The sequence below is a fragment of the Etheostoma spectabile genome, chromosome 23 (genome assembly GCF_008692095.1).
Source record: "Etheostoma spectabile isolate EspeVRDwgs_2016 chromosome 23, UIUC_Espe_1.0, whole genome shotgun sequence".
Lineage (NCBI taxonomy): Eukaryota > Metazoa > Chordata > Actinopteri > Perciformes > Percidae > Etheostoma > Etheostoma spectabile.
The window spans coordinates 6583276-6603547 of NC_045755.1; the positions used below are offsets into that span (position 1 = coordinate 6583276).

General features: G+C 41.5%; 2 long non-coding RNA genes across 2 annotated transcripts in view; one reads left to right on the forward strand and one right to left on the reverse strand.

Annotated features, from left to right (window-relative positions):
• The window catches only part of LOC116673061 (uncharacterized), a 26068-nt gene that overhangs the window by 2046 nt on the left and 3750 nt on the right, over nt 1-20272 (reverse strand). The window contains exon 2 of the long non-coding RNA XR_004327728.1: nt 7430-7446. This is a non-coding gene — a long non-coding RNA (uncharacterized LOC116673061). The remainder of the gene's footprint in view (nt 1-7429; nt 7447-20272) is intronic.
• LOC116673055 (uncharacterized) overlaps nt 17048-20272 on the forward strand; it is a 17332-nt gene continuing 14107 nt past the window's right edge. Inside the window, exon 1 of the long non-coding RNA XR_004327723.1 lies at nt 17048-17084. This is a non-coding gene — a long non-coding RNA (uncharacterized LOC116673055). The remainder of the gene's footprint in view (nt 17085-20272) is intronic.

A 20272-nucleotide genomic window follows, 5' to 3' on the forward strand; every position in this document is an offset into this window, starting at 1 on the left:
GTTCAGCAGCTTCAAATGCAGAACAACCAGGTTCCACAACAGATAAATTCCCCACGTCACAAGACTGCTGAACTCCCAATAATTCCCCCTCCCATGCATACGACACTTGTCACTTTACACGGACACTGTGAAACCAATTTGCACTAATGTAACTTTAAATTTATAATGTTTATTTCCCTACAATACATCCCGCTGCTATTGACATTTGCAATAATCATAATCGTCTTATAATAACAATGATAAAACATTTTTAATTTTTGTATTGCACATTCTTTATATTTCACATACTTATATTTATACTTTTTCTCTTTTTACTTGTCTTCTGTTTCTTGTCCTTCTTTGGAGCCTTGCAACAAAATCTAGCTCAACTGTGCTATATGTGAATTTGCAGTTGATTGACAACAAAGTCTGTCTAATTCTAAGTGTCTAAGTCTAATGTTTGCACAGTGAAATGTTAAATTATGTAATTCTATAATTTACATTAATGAACTATATTCTGTAATTGAATTAATAAACCCTCTGGTTTCTTGAGTCATTATAAGGATGCTCTTCAAACTGGCAGCATTATCAAATTATATATCGTGATACATATTGATGTTGATCAATTTGGAAAGACTTATCATCGTATTTTTTGCTACATCGCCCATTGCTACTGTAGGGTTTCATTATGTCTCTTGTCATTTAGCTTTTGGAGAATATTTCGGCAACACCTTTCTCTGTTTAAAAAAAATGCAGGCTCTGTAGACAGACCAGGGTCTACTAACGGCCACAAACATGACGTCGCTTAGAGCACCTTTAAGAAACTCTTATGCCTCTTAAATGTCCTCTTCCTTTCTTCTAACAGTTTTTCACCTTGGGGCCCTCACTTCTTAAGGGCTTAGATGATTTTGAATAACTGTTATCTTTACCATGAATTAGTCTTATGTGCAAATGGAAATGTCATAATTCTAAGAGTTTTCCTAAAAACTTATTTGCTAGGAGCAACTCTTTGTAAAAGGAGGCCTTATGAATACAACACACACACACACACACACACACACACACACAGAGTCGTGTCTGCCTATCTTTGTGGGGACCAGTCATTGACATAATGCTTCCCCCCCCCCCCCTTAAAAAAGCGCCTTACCCTAACCTAACCATCAAACCTAAATGCCTAACCCTCACCCTCACCCTAACCCTAACCATAACCTAACTCTAACCCTACTCCTAAAACCAAGTCTTAGTCCTCAAAAAGCCCTTTAACGGTATGGGGACCAGCATTGGTCCCCACAAAGCACTCAGGTCCCCATAAGTATACTGTTTTTCACAATTTTTGGTCCCCACAAATGTAGCTATACCTCCAACACCACACACACACACACACCCACCACCCACAACACAGCACATGGATGGCAGCTCTGTGCCTCTGGGCAAAAAAAAGAGCCAGAGGCATAAAAGGAACAATGTCGTTAATCTTACATGCTGACTTTCTCAAAGACATGCAATGAGTTTTATTCATTCATTCATTCCAATCTATATGCTACATGCTGGCTGAGCTAACTAGCTGCATATGTACAGACATGAGAGGGACATCTATCTTGACATCCATGAAAGCAGATAAGCATATTCCCAATTGTTTTGCTTTCATTTGATTTACACATATGCTTTTTCTATTGCAACAGATGACACAATAGGCTCGTTCGAGATGAGCCAGGTCTGCGCAGAATCAATGCCCGACGATCGGCCCCCAATGCATGCCGGTTAGATTTGTGTCCGACTTGATCCCGACTTGCTCTGACATCATGCACACGTGGGCAACGATAACCTCACGGGATCAAGGCGGCCGCAGATTTGAGACGCAGACGGTGCAGTTGCTTTTCACTGACCCAAGTGGACCCAGGGCACGCAGGGAAATGGCGGCCTCTCAGTTGATCTAACAGCTGATTGTTTCAGAATAGACTCAACATGATTATGTTTTATATAAACTTTTTATTGATTTTGAATGGGAGGGATATCAACTGCTATTTGTCTGATTTAATTTCTTATTCTGTACAGAACACTTGTTGTGTGGCTGCTGGTGACTACATTTGTTCAGATGATGGATCATATGCAGTGTGTAGTTTAATAAAATTATTTTAAAAGCATTTTAACAGCTACTCTGTCATGACAACTGAGACTTGTATTCAAGCGGACATATGGCTCTGATAACATTTTATTAAATCGGACCACAGCCCAAAGGCTGAAAACTGTTTGACTTGAGAGCGCCTTTTTGTCACTGCCCCCGTCTTCCCTGAAAACAGTAGATCAGGAAAGTCTTGTTCACTTTGACATTTGAAAATGTAAAAGGCTAAATTATTTTACATTTATTTTACAATTTCCTAAACCTCAACAGGCAATGCACTAAAATATAGAACTCATGAAAAGATAAAGATAATGATCTTTGCCCTACATTGTGGAAGAGTTCACATTTCTTTTGTACACACAGGTCACAACATGGTCACAACACAACATCATTGAACCTGCCAGAAAGCAAAAGCTTTTTCCATTTTCCATAATCAGTGAATTCCTCCGTACCTCAATCTAAATATACACTTAATATCCTCTCCACTGATTACCACTGCACTATGGCACGTGGCTTAAGTCATGCTTGTGTGCACAATGTTCAAAGAAGTACATTAAACTGTAACAGACTAGATAATAAGATATTATGCTTTCATGTATGTAGGACTTTGTATATATTGTTTAACTTTATATCCTTTTTCCCTCAAGCTCCTTGTGACCTGCATTTGTGCTCTGGCCTTCCATTGAACACCCAAGGTCTGCTGGGTAAGCATCCCTCCCAGCAGCCAGGCATGCTGGCATTGGCTGACTTCACAGCATTGACACACATGTGTGTGTGTATATATATAAATATACATATAGAGTACATATTTTTTCACATAGTCTGAAGTCAGTAAGTCAGTGTAATAAAGTTGCTGAGCAGTGATTTTCTCCCCTTCTATTCAACCATGCTGCACATTTGTCCTCTCCGCTTCAGTAATCAGCATGGTCCACGCTGTCACATCATGTGTTATCATCCTGCTGTGGATATTTTTTTTAAGAGTTCACATTGAGGAGAGTCAAAAGAATAAAAGACAGAGTGCGTGTGCGTGAGCAGAAGCGTGGGTGATGAAGAGTGCATGTTGTGTGTTTGTTTGCTTGAAGATGACAAGAGAATGTAGGAAAATGGAAAGGAAATGTTGGAATACTAACAACATCTTAAACACACACACACACACACACACACACAAAATTTGCCTCTCTGTGACTTCATCAGGATGCTTCGTGACTCCAGCTCGGACAGCTGGCTCTTTGCATACCAAAGTCAGCAACGGTTGACCAGGAATGATGTCACTCACATGGAGCTGGACTACAAAACAAATAAAAAAGGACTTTAAAAGCTTGTTTGTCAGACATCTTAATAGTGTCCTAATATCTGATATTAGACCTGTAGGGTGTGACGTGAACTGAAAACCTAACATTAACGTGTAAATTTCACCTCGAAGTTCATCAGCTGCCCTATTATCTCGCCCCCAATGATAATCATATTTAATCAGGGAAATAATTTCTACTATGAACCATGATATCAAGACAATAAAACCCCTCTTTGCCATGTGCCACTATAACTAGAAAGGTATAAGAGCACTTTTAACAACAACAACAAGTTATGTTTGTTTGATTTGCCTAATGCAGACACATATTTTGGGAAATGCGCATATTCACTTTCTTGCTTAATTAGATGACAAGTCCACTACCACTCTTATGTCTGTGCTTTAATGTACTGTAAGTATAGAGCTAGAACCTGGAGTCTTATTGTCACTGTGGGTTGCCTGAGACTAGGAAGTAACTGCCCCAAGCCAATATTAACCCCCTGCAAAACCCCAATACTACAATTCCTATTCGTCACATACGCACAGTACAGTGTAATGAAATGCAATTACTGCATTAAACCCATCCTAAGTATCAGGAGCAGTGGACAGCTATACATGCAGCATCCGGGGAGCAGCTTGGGATTCAGTGTCTTGGGATACTTTGATATGTGGCCTGACCGCCAATTTTGTGTTTGAGGGGCGACCACTGTACCTTCGAGCCACAAGCCTACCTAAAGAACCAAACAGGTTGATTGTCAATGACTCCCAAAACAACACATAGGACCGATCTATTTACTGACGCATGATGACCATTTTACACATGTGACCGTAACACGTGACCATGAGGGAAATTTGAATCACGTGACCCTTCTCTTTCACGTAACAGCCGCAGGTTTGAACACAAAGTTAACATTGTGAAACGGAAGTACTTAAGTCTAGGCAACAAAAGAGTTTGTGAAACATCAGGGATTAGCCTAAAATGAGTCCCGTAAAACCACTTGACCACTTCATTTTTACGCCAGTCTGTGATGTTTTACTAACCCTAACGGTGGTGATCCATTTGTCCGTGCGTTGCTTCTGTTGTGCCGCGCTCCACTCTATTCCTATGGGTGACGTCAAGCGACTTCAATGTGCACGCAAAGCATTTTGGGAAGGCGGTGCTGCATTTGAAAAAAATGCTGCGTGTCACAAAGTTGGCCGATGCTCATCTTTGTGCAAATGAATCCGTTGTACTGCCCAATAGAAGTAGACAAAAGTCTCTCAAACTGACGTTTCTTGATCTGAAATGAAGACAGATTCAGTAACAGAATGGACTATTTTTCTCGATTACATTTTCAGAAACACGTTTCAGTGAACTATTTTTTTTAAATATGACATTGTATTCCGTTCGACCCCCCATGACAGTGATTTGAAATTCTCGAGCAGCCAGACCGATGTGACACAGCCGTCCAATCAGCTGCAAGTCAGGCGCGTGTAGCATCAACCATGGATGTATGTCGTTGCGACACAATACTTCAGTCGTGTCGCGAGAATGGATCAGCTGTAAGTATGAGATGTACTGGACGGCACAAGCGCCATTGTGTCACAGACTAAGATTGGTTAATTTAAAAAAAGGGACAGTTAACTTATCACACAGGACACACAGCTCAGTCTCCTGAGTGAAAGTCTTGTGTTTTGTCAACCCATCCACCACCCCAACGTGCCTCCTCATGTGAAATTATACTTAGAATTATACTATTATACTTAGTCATCTCACTTTTTAGCTCAAACGTGATCATACTGTGTTCGTTTTAAGGTTACAACATGTATAAAACGGCAACCGTTACATTCTCTGCTCCTGTTGGTCGTATTTTTTGCCACCTCTAGGGGGCGCTAATTAATGAAACACTTTTATGGCTTGCATCAGAGGATAGGAATAATTAACAGGTATTGTCAGATGGTTTGTAGGACTTGTTGGAAGGAAATGTGTGCTTTGAATTAGAGATTTACTTGACTTGTTTATGCATTTTCATTTAAATGTGTTGTTTCCATGCAGTGATAAGACTCATAAAAAGAGATATTTGTCACTCCTGGTTCTTTGTGGTAATAGTGTAATGGAGAAAGATTTGGCTCCTCTGCTTTCAGCCTAGATGTCACATAAATATAATCGTGCTTCATGTAAATTTGAGCTGTATCATGTATCTCTGTCAACACAGATTCACGTGGGTCTGGCTCAAATGCTTTGTTTAGTATAGCGGAAAGCTCCCAAAATAGATCCCAACACAAAAACGGATGGGATACTTCATAATACTTCATATGCGTAACCTTTTATACCACAGACTGGGTGGGTGAGCCGTGTTGGTGACATCATAGTGTCCTCAGGACCAAATAGAGACAGGAGACAATGCAAACATGTGCATGTATGAACTGACATAGACACATCAGTGCAAGATTGTCGGGGAAATTTATATCTACCACACTTGCGGAAGTGTGGGTTTTATTAAACGTTTTTAAATTCACACATTTGCCGGGAGGACAGTGACTGAACTCTTTACAGTGATGCTGTTGTGATGCTGGACTCTGAATTCTAGCACGGCAGTCAGTGGAGCAGAAACAATCCTCCTCTGTAAACTTCTCACCACTTGCTTAAAGCACTCTTTTAGCCACTAAGCTAATGGCCTGTGTGGTTCCTTGTCTACCTAAAAAAATAAATAAATAAAAAGAATTCTGGGAGTATCCGCATCCCTGGCAGCATCATTGCTTGTTAAATAACAAAGTGTCCTGGGATCGTTGCCATCCACCTGAACACCCACATCAGTATCTCTCTCTGGTTGGCTTCCAGTTTCCCTGTTACTGTTGTGTTTTCTCTCTTGTTTGGCATGGAAGAGAAAGGTGGTTTGTAGAAAGTTATTTTGAGTTTATGTGCTCTCATTCGACCTCCAAACGAACACAGAGATCACATGAAAAAAGAAAAGCATCCGGGGGCTGTATTGATCCCTTGACTGTTTTTTATTGTGTACTGAAAATCTCCTGGATTTAAGAAGAGAGTCCTTTCTACATAACCATTTTATGAAAGAAATACAAATTTGAATCCCATTCTACATCGAAAAGGATTGCTCAATAAATACTTACTATATTGCCTGTGTCAAAACTCTTTTACAAGCCATATAACTTTCCAAAATAGCATGATTGCAGAAAGAGGAAGAAAGTAGGCCGTAATCAGTGGCCTTGCAGCTCAACCATATTTCCACTTGGCTGTTGTGTGTTATGATGCTTCAATGTGACCTAGTTCTGTCCAGCCAGCATCTGAGTTCCCTGCTGCAGGTTATACTGCATTGCACTCACTCGCTTCCTGTAAAACTGAAGTGTTTGCTCGCCAGCTCAGCTTCCTGTGGTACTCTGGGTTGCCGAAGACGAAAAAAAAGGCCTGTGGGAATTTGTGCACAGCTGCAGCGGAGCCAGAAGAACAGCGGTGGCTTCTACGCAGGAGCGTGAGTGAAAATCCACCGCTCAGCACTGGCCTCAGCTTTGTTTATCGTCTTCTCTGTGCTTTAAATGTGACACGTTTAAAGCCTCTGAACCACACAGGTGTTTTCAGTTATTCTGATGGTTAGACCTCTGCTCAGGTTGAAGATGGGCCAGAGCTTTGAATGGCAATTTTTTAGGTCACAAATCTTCATCTACCAACACAAAACGTGTAATTTGTTCTGCAACATAGCTAACAGGAGACTCAGGAAAATGCCATTCAGTCCTGGGAAGGGGTCTAATTAGATTAACTTAAAACACCTATATGGGTTTTCAGAAATTCCAGCCCTCCCTCTACCTTCACTTATTCACACACACGTGTCAGCTAGGCATCTCTCAGGAAAAATCCTTCATTGCACATGATATAATGCATTTAGTTGGATTAAAGTCTTCTGTGGCACTGGAGAAGCTTTTGTTTGTAATAATAAAGAAAGTTAAGACACATTAAAGGTCCCATTTCACACTCATTTTAATGTCTATTCTTGTGTTTTGGGTTTCTATTAGAACATGTTTACACGCTTTAATGTTCAAAAAACACATTACTTTTCTAATACTGTCTGACTCAATATACATATATTTACTCTCTGTGTGAAAGGCTCCGTTTTAGCACCTGTCTTTTTAAGCCCCCAGTCCTGAAAAGCCCAGTCTGCTCTGATTGGTCATTGTTTCCGGGTGTTCTGCATCTGCGCTCTTGCCGTCTCGGCACCATCATAGCACTCGGCGAATGGCTGTATCGGGTCTGTACAGCGGCACCTTTTCAAGTCCTGACGGCTTGTTTAAAGGCATAGTTTCTGAATACGGGTGCTGTGTGCATTTCACTGAGGATTGAGCGTTTTGACACTTTCCCAGTGTTTTCATAGCACCTTGACCTGCTCTATGTCAACATAAAAGGAAAACCTGAAAACCTCACATCTTAACATTATGGGAACACCATTTTCGCCTATCGCCGATTCGATAGCCAAAAATGGTCGATTTACAGTAATGACAACGCTTGAACATGTTAAGTTAACTGCTTCTGGACACCGCTATCACAGCTTCAGTGCAATCTGAAAATTAACCTCCTCCTAACAAGAATTTGGCTAACAGGCAGAAAAGCAATTCAGTCAAATTTTAACACTTAACAGGCAGTTATATAGTTAGCATTATCGGTACCACAGGATCCAGCATTTTGGAACTTTAGCCATACACAAGACTTAAAAGTCAGGATATTATAACCTCTTTTCCAATCAAGCACGGTTGCAAGTCCCCTATCTTAATGTAATACTAAAACACTGGATAACCCTTTAGGCCTGATTCAGCTACTTTTATTCATACATGTTAATCATCATACACACTGTATAGCTTACAATGTGCCTGATTGTGCATTTACTTGCGTGTGTACATATTTGTTCCTTCATGTACAAGTGTGTATCTGATGTCCTTTTCCGATTGTGTAATGGGAGTGGAGAGAGAGATTGAGAAAAAGCCTTTTGGGAACAATAGTGGCTTATTATTTTGAATCCCTTGTTCCCTCTCTCTCGAAACTGGCTGTCCTAGTTGTAACACGATCACTGTGACAACAGTGGCCATCACCGTAGTTACAGGACTACAGGTAAACAAAGGGGAGAAGGAGAGAAGAGGAGTCGAGGAAAAGCAGGTAGGAGGATGACAAGGCAAAATTAAGGAGCAGGATTGGACAGCAAGTAAACACACAAGACAAGACAAAAACTTCAGGAGGAAAAGATGTGATGCACGAGCGGAGATAAGGAGGAGGGCAGGGAAGGATGAGAAGAAGAGGGGAAAAAAAGAGGACAGAGTGGGATGGGAGAGGTGACTCCCAACCAGAGAAGGCTAGAGTCAGGTAAACAGGATATAAATCTGTTGGCACTGGATTGGGGTCACACTGTTCCAGAGCTGTGCCATGACAGACTGTTTTATTTAATAGGAGGAAGCCAGGCTGACTGTTGACATGCAATAATGCTGAGTCACGCCTCGAGCTTTGACACAGTCACCTTGAACAGAGCAGGAGGAACAAACGGTTGTGGCAACATGTTGATGGCAAAAGAGATCACTACAGTTCAGGCACAAATAATGACATTTTTTTTTCTTTTTTTTCAGATTCATTACTTAATACAAAAGGCGAGATTCAAATCTTTCCAGAGATACTGACGTTCCATCGGGTGTTGTGCTAAAAGTATGTACAAAAAAAAATCAATCTTTATATACTGATCAAAAAGCTAATAATGTCTAGTAAGTTTGGTCAGTTTGAGATTTTACAAGGCAGGCATTGATTTTAAAGCAAATAATATTTCTGTCGAAAGATAAAAGATTACAGAAAGAGAGAGAGAGAGAGAGAGAGAGAGAGAGAGAGAGAGAGAGAGCTGAAGAATTGACCAGTAGTGGACAAGTGACACAACCATCTGAAAACATGGGCCTTGGCAAACTGGGTCATATCCACACACACACACACACACACACACACACACACACACACACACACACACACACGGCTACCATTTGTTTTCCTTTAACCCCACAAAAGAAGTGATACCTCTTTTTTAGTTTGTCAGCTCGCTCATTTAAAATGTTGGATTTGAAGAGTTAACTGCCGCTTAAACCCATACGTCAAGGCTCTTGTCTTGTTGGCACGCTCATTCTTAACAAAATTGAATTGAATGCGATCTGAATACAACTCGAGGCCAACACGTGGTGGCGTTATAATATAATATGGTGTACCTTGGCTAAGTGCCAGATCATGGAAACGTTTTTGCAGCACAATGAAAGTTGTAAGTTCGAACCCCAATAAGGCCCAGTTTATATGTTGCATGGTTATCCACTATGTATTCCTGTTTTGGTATTTGGTATGGAGATACTAAGTGACAAATAACTTGCATTTGAATGTCACTATGTTAGCTTCTAGCAAAAAGTGCTTTATGGATGGTTGATCAACTCTTTCCACACCTTGACGATGTTGTAGCTGCTTTTTACGAAACTGACTTTTGCCTTTAGATGTTACTTTGGATAGACCTTCTCACAAATGACTTTGTTTAAAGCATACCGAACCCTTTAGAAATCTGAGGCCAGTGCCCTTCAACAAGTCATTTGCTGTGGTTGGGTGTAGGGATTTTACAAGGTGGAGGAACAATCTTCACCGGACTTAGAAAAATCACCTGTGTTAACATAATTCTCCAACCAAAATGTGTGATTATGTGCTCCTCTCTTAAAGCGGTGTGCCACCAGTCATAATAACAGAAAGTTTTTTTTTTTCTTCAAAGGTGAAGGTTTATTCAGTCATTCAATCTGTACTTGGTTATTACAGGCATCATCAAAAGCTCTCAGTTTCACTTCTCAGCACTCTCACGACTTAGAAAGTGAAACAACGCCCATAATTCTCTCCTCTTGGCTTCCACTGATTCCCAGGGTCCTCCCAAGCCATATATTCTCAGGCATGCCAGCGGTGAAAGTGCAGCCCCGATGGTGCACCTACTGCATGTGGCTGAGCGAGAAGCCTGGAGAAGTGGAAGTGTTTTTCCCACACAGTGGTACTTTTCTATCTTCTCTGTGTAGCTCCCATACATTCCTGGAAGCATGAGGGGAGCTAAGATCAGCCCGAAGTGGTTGCCACATACCTGAGGCAAACATGCGCCCTTTAATCATCGTCATGGAGGAGACGCGGCAGCTTTTGGGACAGTCCTAAAGGGGAGGCTAAAGGCCCTGCCATTCTCACAGCTTGTAATTGAAGCCCTGCTTATGTAAACGGTGTCTGTCTACCACGTAGTGATATTTACACACTTGAAATAGAAGGGAAGTAGTTTGTTTTCATTGCTCTGATATAACCCTTTTGTGTATGTTGCTCTTCTTGTTGTTTTCCTTGACAGAGACAGTCTGGGCCCGGGAGTGGATCAAAAAAGAATAATTCAAAATGATTTTGAAGGGATTGGAAACGTAAAATTACCATCTTTCAAATTCAGTGTTGAGGTAGTAAAGGAAAAAAAAAAACATCAGCTTGAAGGTTAGTAACCCTGCAATGTGATGAATTTAGCTTGATTGCTGCATATAAAAATTGGAAGTCATAACAATAATACTTCTTGAAATGTAGGTCTCAACACACTGGTCTTCTCCGACTGTAACCCATGATAGGTGAATGATACCCAGGTCCAGACCTCTTCCTCTAAGTCTCATTCTGTCTGGTCCTGTCTCTTACAAAGTCCAAAGTCCTTTCAGTCTATTTTTACATGAACAATGGATCAAACAACAATATGTAATGTGCAAGGGATCACTGATAGTGACCAACCCAACTCTGCAGTTCCTCTCAGTTCTACGGAGCGTCTTTTAGCTCATTGTTTGGGTTTTACGGCCCACAACAGTCTCACAGTTCTCATCAACCTCATCTCCAAATATAGGCAGCTGTCCTCAGTAAAATAACCACTGATAAACTCAATGTGTGCCACCTGCCCAGTAAATGACTAACATACATAGTCAGCGGCTAGTTGGTGAACATAGTGGAACATTTTGCAATTAAAGAGCTAGATATTTTCCTCACGAGTTGGTGGGAAACGTGGGATGGCCAGGAACATAACTCAAAATAAAAGAAAATGTTGCTCTGTGTCTGTGGGATGTATAAATGGGAAACTGTATGCCAACATTTAACTTTATACAGTAATACAGCTTGTTCCGCTGCCCCCAGTGGCCAACACATCAAGTGTAGCTTCCACTGTAACACTAGCCGTACGTACACACCGCCACCGACTTGAGCTGCAAAAAAGCTCTGGCCGCCCCGCCAAGGACGCTTGACAAAAAGTACGGGGAAGCTTTGTGACGCTTTGGCCGCTCTGACGTGGCGGCGTTTTCTGTCCGACCGGGAGAAGCGCACGCAGCCACGGCCAATACTGACACTAGAAACCTTTATAAATTACATATATAATGACAGAAGTTGTATTATTGTCGCAACGGAGTCTTTTAGCAGTTAGCTCGCTCGTTAGCCGCTGAGCCGTAGCCCGTGCAGGCGAGCGAGCACCCGCCGGACTAATCTAGCTAGTACCCAGACTAACCTAGGGACCCGTGCCGGACTTCACTGTGACGGATGTGACCGCAGGTACGTAGATAGATAGATAGATAGATAGATAGATAGATGTTTTATTGATCCCAGAAAATGGAAATTACGGTGTTACAGCAGCAAAATCATTCACAAAGCACAGAATATAAATATGAATGAATACTAGGAAAAATATACATACATACAATATACATGAAATAATAATTCGAAAGAGTAAAAAAGAACAAATATTTGAATATGTACAGGATGGGAAACATAATGTGCAACTGCTTAAATAATGTTAAAATGTAAAATGTAGCTACATGTAATAAACCAAATTGTGCAGGTTGCATTAGTGCAGTAGTGTGGTGCCCAAAGTCTTATCTGCACGACCCGTGATGACATGTTAAAAAGTGTTATTGCTTGTGGAATGATGATTTTCTGTAGCGGTCTGTTAACTTGTTCCTATGTACAAACAACTTTATATAATAAACGAAAGGTAACCCAGCAACGGCGATTATGAGCTTGTCCTCAGAATTAATGTTTTTGGTAGGAACGAAAGATTACATTGATTGTTTCTCCAGGATCAGCCAGCGCGAAGGACGTCTATATTCCGATTGGCGACTGGCGTTAGCCGCTGCTTGCCGCTGAACCGCGTCATAGCTCATTACCATAAAGTTGAAAAATTTCAACTTTCTGATTGACGCTCAACACGCTCAAAACGCCCAAAACGCGACGCCGACAGACGCCGGCTTCCATTGAAATGAATGACTTCCGGTAACTTTAGACGCTCAAGTCGTGGCAGTGTGAAGTACGGTAGGTTTATGGTCGCCGTGGTGTACTGGCGAGAGGTGTGCCAGCCATAAAACGTTGTCACAACGTCTGTCATTTCCAGGTTGAAGGCCCTGCAATTTGTCATGCCGTGTGGTTGTCCACCTCTGAATTTTTATAACTCGCCGCGCGCTGTGGTTTCAGTTCATCCATAGCCATATATATGTCAAAGAGACACCACAATGGGAAGAGAAGACACTTTTGCCGGAGAGTGTAAAATCAAGAGATTGCTTTGTCAAACCTAAAAAACTGTGTCTTTGAAAGATTGTTAGAGTGTTAGAGGCAGACAATTATTTGGATTTGGAATAAACGACAACCACGTTAAATTAGAGTAGATGAATGTAATGTTTGGTAGTACGTCTGTGTTTACTCCTGTAGCCAGGCTGCCTGCTTTCTTTACTTCCGCTCTTTTCTTCTTACTACTTGTGGCTTTTTCACAGTATACGTTGTTGGTGTGCCCTCCATTTTTTCGGAAAAAAAACAATGCGTTGAGCATTAACGTCTCCGTGGCATCTCATAGCGTGCGCGGCATCTACGGAGGCCCCGCTCACAGTGTCACCCCGAGTATGACCAAGGCTTAAGGATGTCCTGTCCTGTGGTTATCTACATATGAAAACAAATATGATCTTGTCCTGTTGGCATTGTGTATAGGATGAAAATATAAAATTCAACCAAGTCAAACAAACCAAAATCAAACTGCCAAAGCCAGTTATGCTGCTTTTTACTTGAATACAACAATCCTTGCGGTCTTCTTGGGACTTTCTTGTCTAGCTACATAAAAACTCATGCAATTTTCTCCAGCAATATAATGCCATAATCTACAGCACTAGCTGCACATGGACATTCACATAGACACATGCCTGCTGTAAAAGCTTGACCAAGAATGTTTGAACTGTACTGCATGAGTCGTTTTGGAAAAATTGAATTTTTTAAAACTGTTTGGGAGCTTAAAGATCCCATCAAACTCAACATGTCTCATGTGACAGCTTTAAAAATGACACAAAATCATTTGATCCATTTTTATACATAAATATTGATTACAGCAGCTTTAAAGTTGGCTTAGAAATGCTAATTCCAGTTTTTCACTTTGCTCCTGAACTTTGAAACCCCTCGTGTCCTCAGTGCCTTGAGCTACGGAAGCATACCAAGAGCAGCTGATACCAGAACCCACAATGAACAAAACACCTCAGAATGCAGTCGCTCATCCATTATTTTTCACTTACACTGACACTGACATACAAATCTGTGCTCTCTCCATCAATGCATTGTTGATATCCGCAGGGGCCATGTTTGCCTGGACATCACGGGAAAGTCCTGTAACAAACCTGACTGACAGAGAGTCCTGCAGCGCTCCCACCCATGAGAACATTCAGTCATTCACTCTCTTCACCTGTTTATTATAGGGCACAGGGGTTTGGAGCCTATCCCACCAAGCATAGTGCCAAAAGAAACACTCTGGTCGCTATCCACACTATGCTCACACTCTTGGTTCTGCTGTGCTTGACCTGGATGTCTTTGGATTGTTGGAGAAACCTGAGCAACACGTGGAGGATGAAAACTCTTCAGAGAATGGACAGAGCCAAGGAACTGGAACATCTTGCTGTGTGACCGCAGTTAAACACTGAGTCACCGTGTTATTTTACTAGGACAACATATCCGTGTCGCTGTGTGAAAATCAAGTTACCCCAGTTGATGATTTTTCATGTTCACACAAGTATTTTCTCTCAGTTTATCAAACTGCACATTGTTGAACTTGTTAAACCCTCTCAGACATCTTTGATGAAAATGAAAATAAACAAGTCTAAGGTTAGTTTGTAGATCAGCCATGTCAGCAGTGAGAGATGTGCTTATGGAAATGTTAAGGTGCAAACCAAAAGAAGCTACGCAGGGTGGCTGTAAGCTGAGGAAACGAGAGACCAGAGCGACCCCAATGGACCACTTTTACTTAAAGCCCCTGGTACTAACCTCTCAGGTTGAAGCTGGGCCAGAGCTTTGATGGACATGATCATATCACAAACTTCACGACTCAGGGTAGAAAAGGTTTGTGGTCAAATATTATTCAACAGGAATGACAAGGTATTTCTCCCTCTATAGTTGCAAAAGCTCACTCAGAGACTCAGAAAGACGTAAATCATCACACACATCACATCAGATTAACTGAAAACACCTGTGGTGGGTGTCAGGTCCCAGGTGTGCTAAATCAGCTGACAATCCCCCATGTCAGCCAATCAACTGCTGAGGTTGGCCGGGACATTACAGTTTTACAGATATTTGCCCGTAAACCAAAATTTGGTCAAATTGAACCTGGTGATGATGAAGGTCTACAGTTAAACTAGCTAACAATGGCACATTTACAGAAATGTTGATTAATGTGCATTGTCCATATAAAGCCTGTAGATACATCAGAAGGATACGTTCCCTTCTAACGCAGAGTGGCCCAGGTTCTGGTTCAGGCTCTAATCATCTCAAGTCTAGACTTCTGCAACTCCCTCCTGATTGGCCTGCCTGCATGTGCCATCCTGCCCCCGCAGCTCATTCTACCTCCACAAGTTCTCTGACGCTACACTGCTCACCGCTCTCTTCACTGGCTACCAATTGCTGCACACATTCACTTCAGACACTAGTACTTGCATACGGGCCATGAACGGATCACCCCAGCTTACATCCAGGACATGGTCAAACCTTATACTCCAACCCCCCACTCCGCTCTGCATCAGCCAATCAGCCAATCTGCTTGTGCTGTTGCAACAGAAAACTCAGATTGGCGGATAGTCTAGCCAGTTTTGTTGTGGAAGTTTCTGTTGCAACAAAGTGTTTTTGAGTGTGAAACAAAATAAGAGAGTTGAGAACTGAACCACGCTTGGTCTTTGTATTTTATTCATACCTGCAGGTATAGGAATAACATTTCACACAGAACAGCAGCACAATGTGGAAAAGTCTTCAACGACGTAGAAGAAAAAACTGCCTTATATACTGTACATCCCAGAGTGTTTTCCACATTGTGCTGCTGTGCTGTGTGAAATTGTTAGTCCTACCTGCAGGTAGAAATAAAATAAAAGGCCAAACTTGATTTAAGTTCTCAACTCTCTTATTTTTTGTTCACTCTCAAAAACACTCTGCTGCAACAGAAACTTCCACAACACTAGCTGTCTGGATTTACCCTTCAGACATCTGAGAATAGGTTCAACATAGTCCACAAAATCAACCAGAGTTTAAAAGGGCAACATAAAAAAGAGGAAGGTGACGTACATCCAGCCAAAATAAAAAGACCAAATTTCAGGCGGCACCTGAACAATCCCAGAAGTGTGTCGTCGTGGTTTAGATGTTTCACAAACAAGCAAAAATCAGGGTTGCCTAGCAAAAACGTCAAGGGATTTTCAAAGTCAATATAATTCCACTATCTGGGATCCAAAATGTCTATTTGAATAGTTGTATGAGATAGTAAACACAATATCAACTGACATGACAGGGGCTTTCAAGTGGCTTAGTTCCTAAAGAAGGGCGGTAGCCTAGTTTAATATCTTTACCACAGGGTGAATCCAGGGCCAGGTAGTACTGCAGCATGGATCAGTATTTTCATTGCAGTGAAAATAGTTTCATATTATTATCTTCCAAAGGGAAAACTTTGTGCAGTGTATTGCTTTCATCATGAGAACAACACCTCTCCCAACTGCCATTAGAACGAGAACACCTTTTGTCATTATACCATGATATTTTCATATCATATCATCTTTTCAGTAATTCCCTTTTAAATATATGTTTCTCATAAACACATATCACGAGAAACTATTATGAAGATCAACACGCAAATTGAAAAATTCCATACAACAAGAAATGTTGTGTTTGGACTAATATTTTCCCAGGATACTTTTTTCATAATACAGGAGAAACAGAAAACAGCGGCAGGGCAAAAATGAGCACCAGGTCAAGGATTCCTTTGATCGCGTTACAAGCTTGTAAAAACACCACGATTAAGATCTCTATCGCTCTCTTTCATCCCCTGTGATCCTTCCTTTATTCTCACCTTCCTCTCACTTTTGTTTTTTTCCATCTCATCCCCGCCTCCCCGACCACTTTTCTGTCTCTCGCAAACACTCGCAATTGGACATGAAGCACAATTTGTTCTGACTCGGGACAATTAGCTGCTGCAGTCGCCTCAGTTCACCTGCTGAGATGTGCAGTTGTGTTGTTGATGTTGTTGTTTGGGAGCTTGGCAACGGCAATAACGATTGAGGCTTCGTAGCCCTGCTTCTATTTATCTAAGGGATCTATTCATGACTTGTGTGTGGTGTCTCATGTCCTGGTACAGCTGTTGTTCGTGTTGTGTGTGTGTGTGTGTGTGTTGTGTGTGGGTGTGTGTGTGTGCGTGGGTGTGTTGGTGTCTGATGTTTCTGCATGTTTCTCTCTGTGTCTCTTTAACACCTCTACCCTTATGTTTACAACTTGTCCTGGCGATCTAGAACATTGAGTTTCCTTCACGGTGCTTGGTGACGGAAGCAGGTTCCCACCAGACGGGCCGGTACTCCTCTCTGGGTGGCACAGTGTTCAATAAACACTGCGCCAGACCAGTGGAAAGTCCCTGTGAGGCTCTGCTCTGGGTAACAGAGAGCAGGAGTCTCCGGGTGGGCAGTCAGGCATCCTGCAACCCTGAGGGCTAACAACAAAAACATATACACAGGTACATAAACACAGTTCAAGATAAACAGGACACAGCCAGGATGTGTTTCCATTTTCTTCTGCATGGTCACTGTGCATTTTCCAACGTTTCACCACACCACAATAAACAAACAGGCGCCAATTACGTTACCCACTTTCATTTTAAAATAAGCCATTCACTTGAAAATCACCATATTAAAAGCCCTGTCAAATGTGCAGTTACGTCAGGCTGGGGATGGTTGTCTTGGTGACCACGTAGGTAGCTTAGGTACAGCGGCCAGAAATAGCGACCTTCAAAGCAAGTGATGCTACGATTTGTCACTGTAAATATAGTCTGGATCAACGGCCGTTCATTTCCAGAATAATCGCTGGAACATCCGGCGCGATGTTCGTGCCGTTGTCTAACAAGCTACACACCGAAAAATGGCTCTTTTGAAGAAAATTTGTTTTGGGCAACAAGGCAGGCCTGTTTGGTTCTTTCAGGGAATAATTGAAAAGCTTACTTTAAATTACGTTTAACCATGTATCCGGCTAATTTAAATAGCTCATGTTACTGTATTGGTGTGAACAGTTAAAGGTACAATACGTAACATTTCTGCATTAGAAAGTCTGAAAATTACATATACCTATGTTATATTTTTGTGTACTTACACTGTCCCAAATGTTTCCAACAATTTCAAATGCAGAAAAATCTCCATTTTCTCTGTCTCTGTCTCTCTCTCTCTCTCTATACATATATATACAGTACAGTATAACCACTGCAATACATTAGACCACACCCACTGTGCTGTAGTGTTAGCTGCATGCAGTGAAATGCGGCATTTGATGTCCCACACCAAAATGAGTCATTCACAGAGAAAATCTGTTGCCAAGTAAGTTCAAAAAACAGCACCAAGAAGACTATGTTTACTACCTACAAAAGTAAAGAAAAAGATCCAGTGCATGATGAGTATTAATCCGGTATTTAGTTTAAGATCAATGTTTTGTGCAAAGGAACACAAAACAGCTGACATCTTTGCCATTTTCTTTTTTGCTCTTTTACTTCATTTGTGCTATGTACCTGTCCACCTTTTCCTCTGTGTTTACTCCGATGTTTAAAAACTTCAATGGCCAGCGGGCTAGCTAGCCTAGCTAGCAGAGTTGGCAGGAAGTTAGCAGGAGGCTATCAGAGTCAGCAGGAAACTAAGCAAGTTGATTTTCCAATCCTGTGAGCGACCCCTAGCCACAGCCATCCCTGTCAAACGTCAACCACATAAAGCACAACATGTATTAGTAAAATAGACAATTCAACATCAAATTTGCTGCGACGGAGAGGTCTGCGCCTTCTACCATTCCCAGATGGTTTAAATTACTTGTTTTAACTAGGTCCAGCCGATAGACCGTGTGAGTTCACGTCAAAGCTGTGATGTTCTAATTTTGTGTGCTTGGTCTGCTGTACACTGATGTTGGCAAGTAGACAGACTGGAACATATTTAAAACCTTAAAGAGCCACAGTTTTTCCACAGAGGAATGAATCACAGGACATATTTGCACTTGTATGTTTCTTGTTGAGAACATGCACAGACTCAAGAACAGAGACATATGCTGTACGTACAGGCACACATTCAGTAGCATGCACTTATGCAAACTCATGTATTCATATGACCACGTCCTTAATGAAAAGATCAAATGCATGGGCACACACGTGATGGGAGAAGTACTGTGGAGTGTAGTATCACAGTGGTGTGATCTCTCTCTTCTTTTCCCAGTCTTCGTGCTGGCACTGCCGTCTGTGCTGCCTGGTGGGTGCCACCCACCACCCATCTGTGCCCATCAGGGCCCTCGGCCCAGAGTCCATCTGGCATCTTCCTCTGTGTCTGTCGAGTTGTCACCTATGACGGCCACCACCGAATGCCTTAACGTGCCAACGCTTTTGTTCAGAGAACACAGAGAGAAAAGCTCTGACTGCAGTGAACTCAGCTTCAACTGAAGGGTTTACACAACAAAAAATACACAATCACAATCATTTAATGCGAACCAAGAACCCACTTTTCATAATATTTCATACACTTAAAGTCTTTCTTTACACCTCCAACCGCCAGAACCCACCATAACTGTCTAGCACCACTGATGCCTGATTCACACATCCAAATTTTTAAAGTTGCATAATTACACTGTGAATTGAAGAAAGTTGGAAATAGACTTGCCTTCTTGCCATGCATTAATTAGAAGATGATATCACTCTCATTAGCTTTGCTTAAACATGTTTATTAGTGAGCTTTAAAGATGCTGATAGGTGATCTAACTTTTAAGGCTAGCTTCCCTCCTACTTCCAATTTGTATGCTAAGCTAAGCTAACCGCCTCCTAGTTCTAGCTTCATATTTTAGATAGTGATAGATATTTATTGAGCCCAAAAAAATGGGAATTACGGCGTTACAACAGCACACGTACATTAGTCACACAACAAAGAATATAAACACAAATGAGATACTAGTAAAAAATATACATACATACAGTATACATGAATAATAATCATAATAATATAGAACGAAATATAAGAATAAACTCTAGAACAAATGTTTAAATATATACATGGGAAAATGTGCAACTGCTTAAATAATATGCTAAATGTATGCTAAAATGTAAATGAACCCATTGTGAGGTTGCCCTTGGTGCACTATTGTGGTGTGCAAGACGTGTGCAGACGTGATACTGGTGATAGCTGATGTGATAGCAACGTTGATAGCAGACGTGATAGCTGGTGATAGCTGACGTGATAGCAGACGTGATAGCGACGTGATAGCTGCGTGATAGCTGACGTGATAGCTGACGTGGATAGCTGACGTGATAGCAGACGTGATAGCTGACGTGATAGCAACTGATTAGCTATTCCTTTAA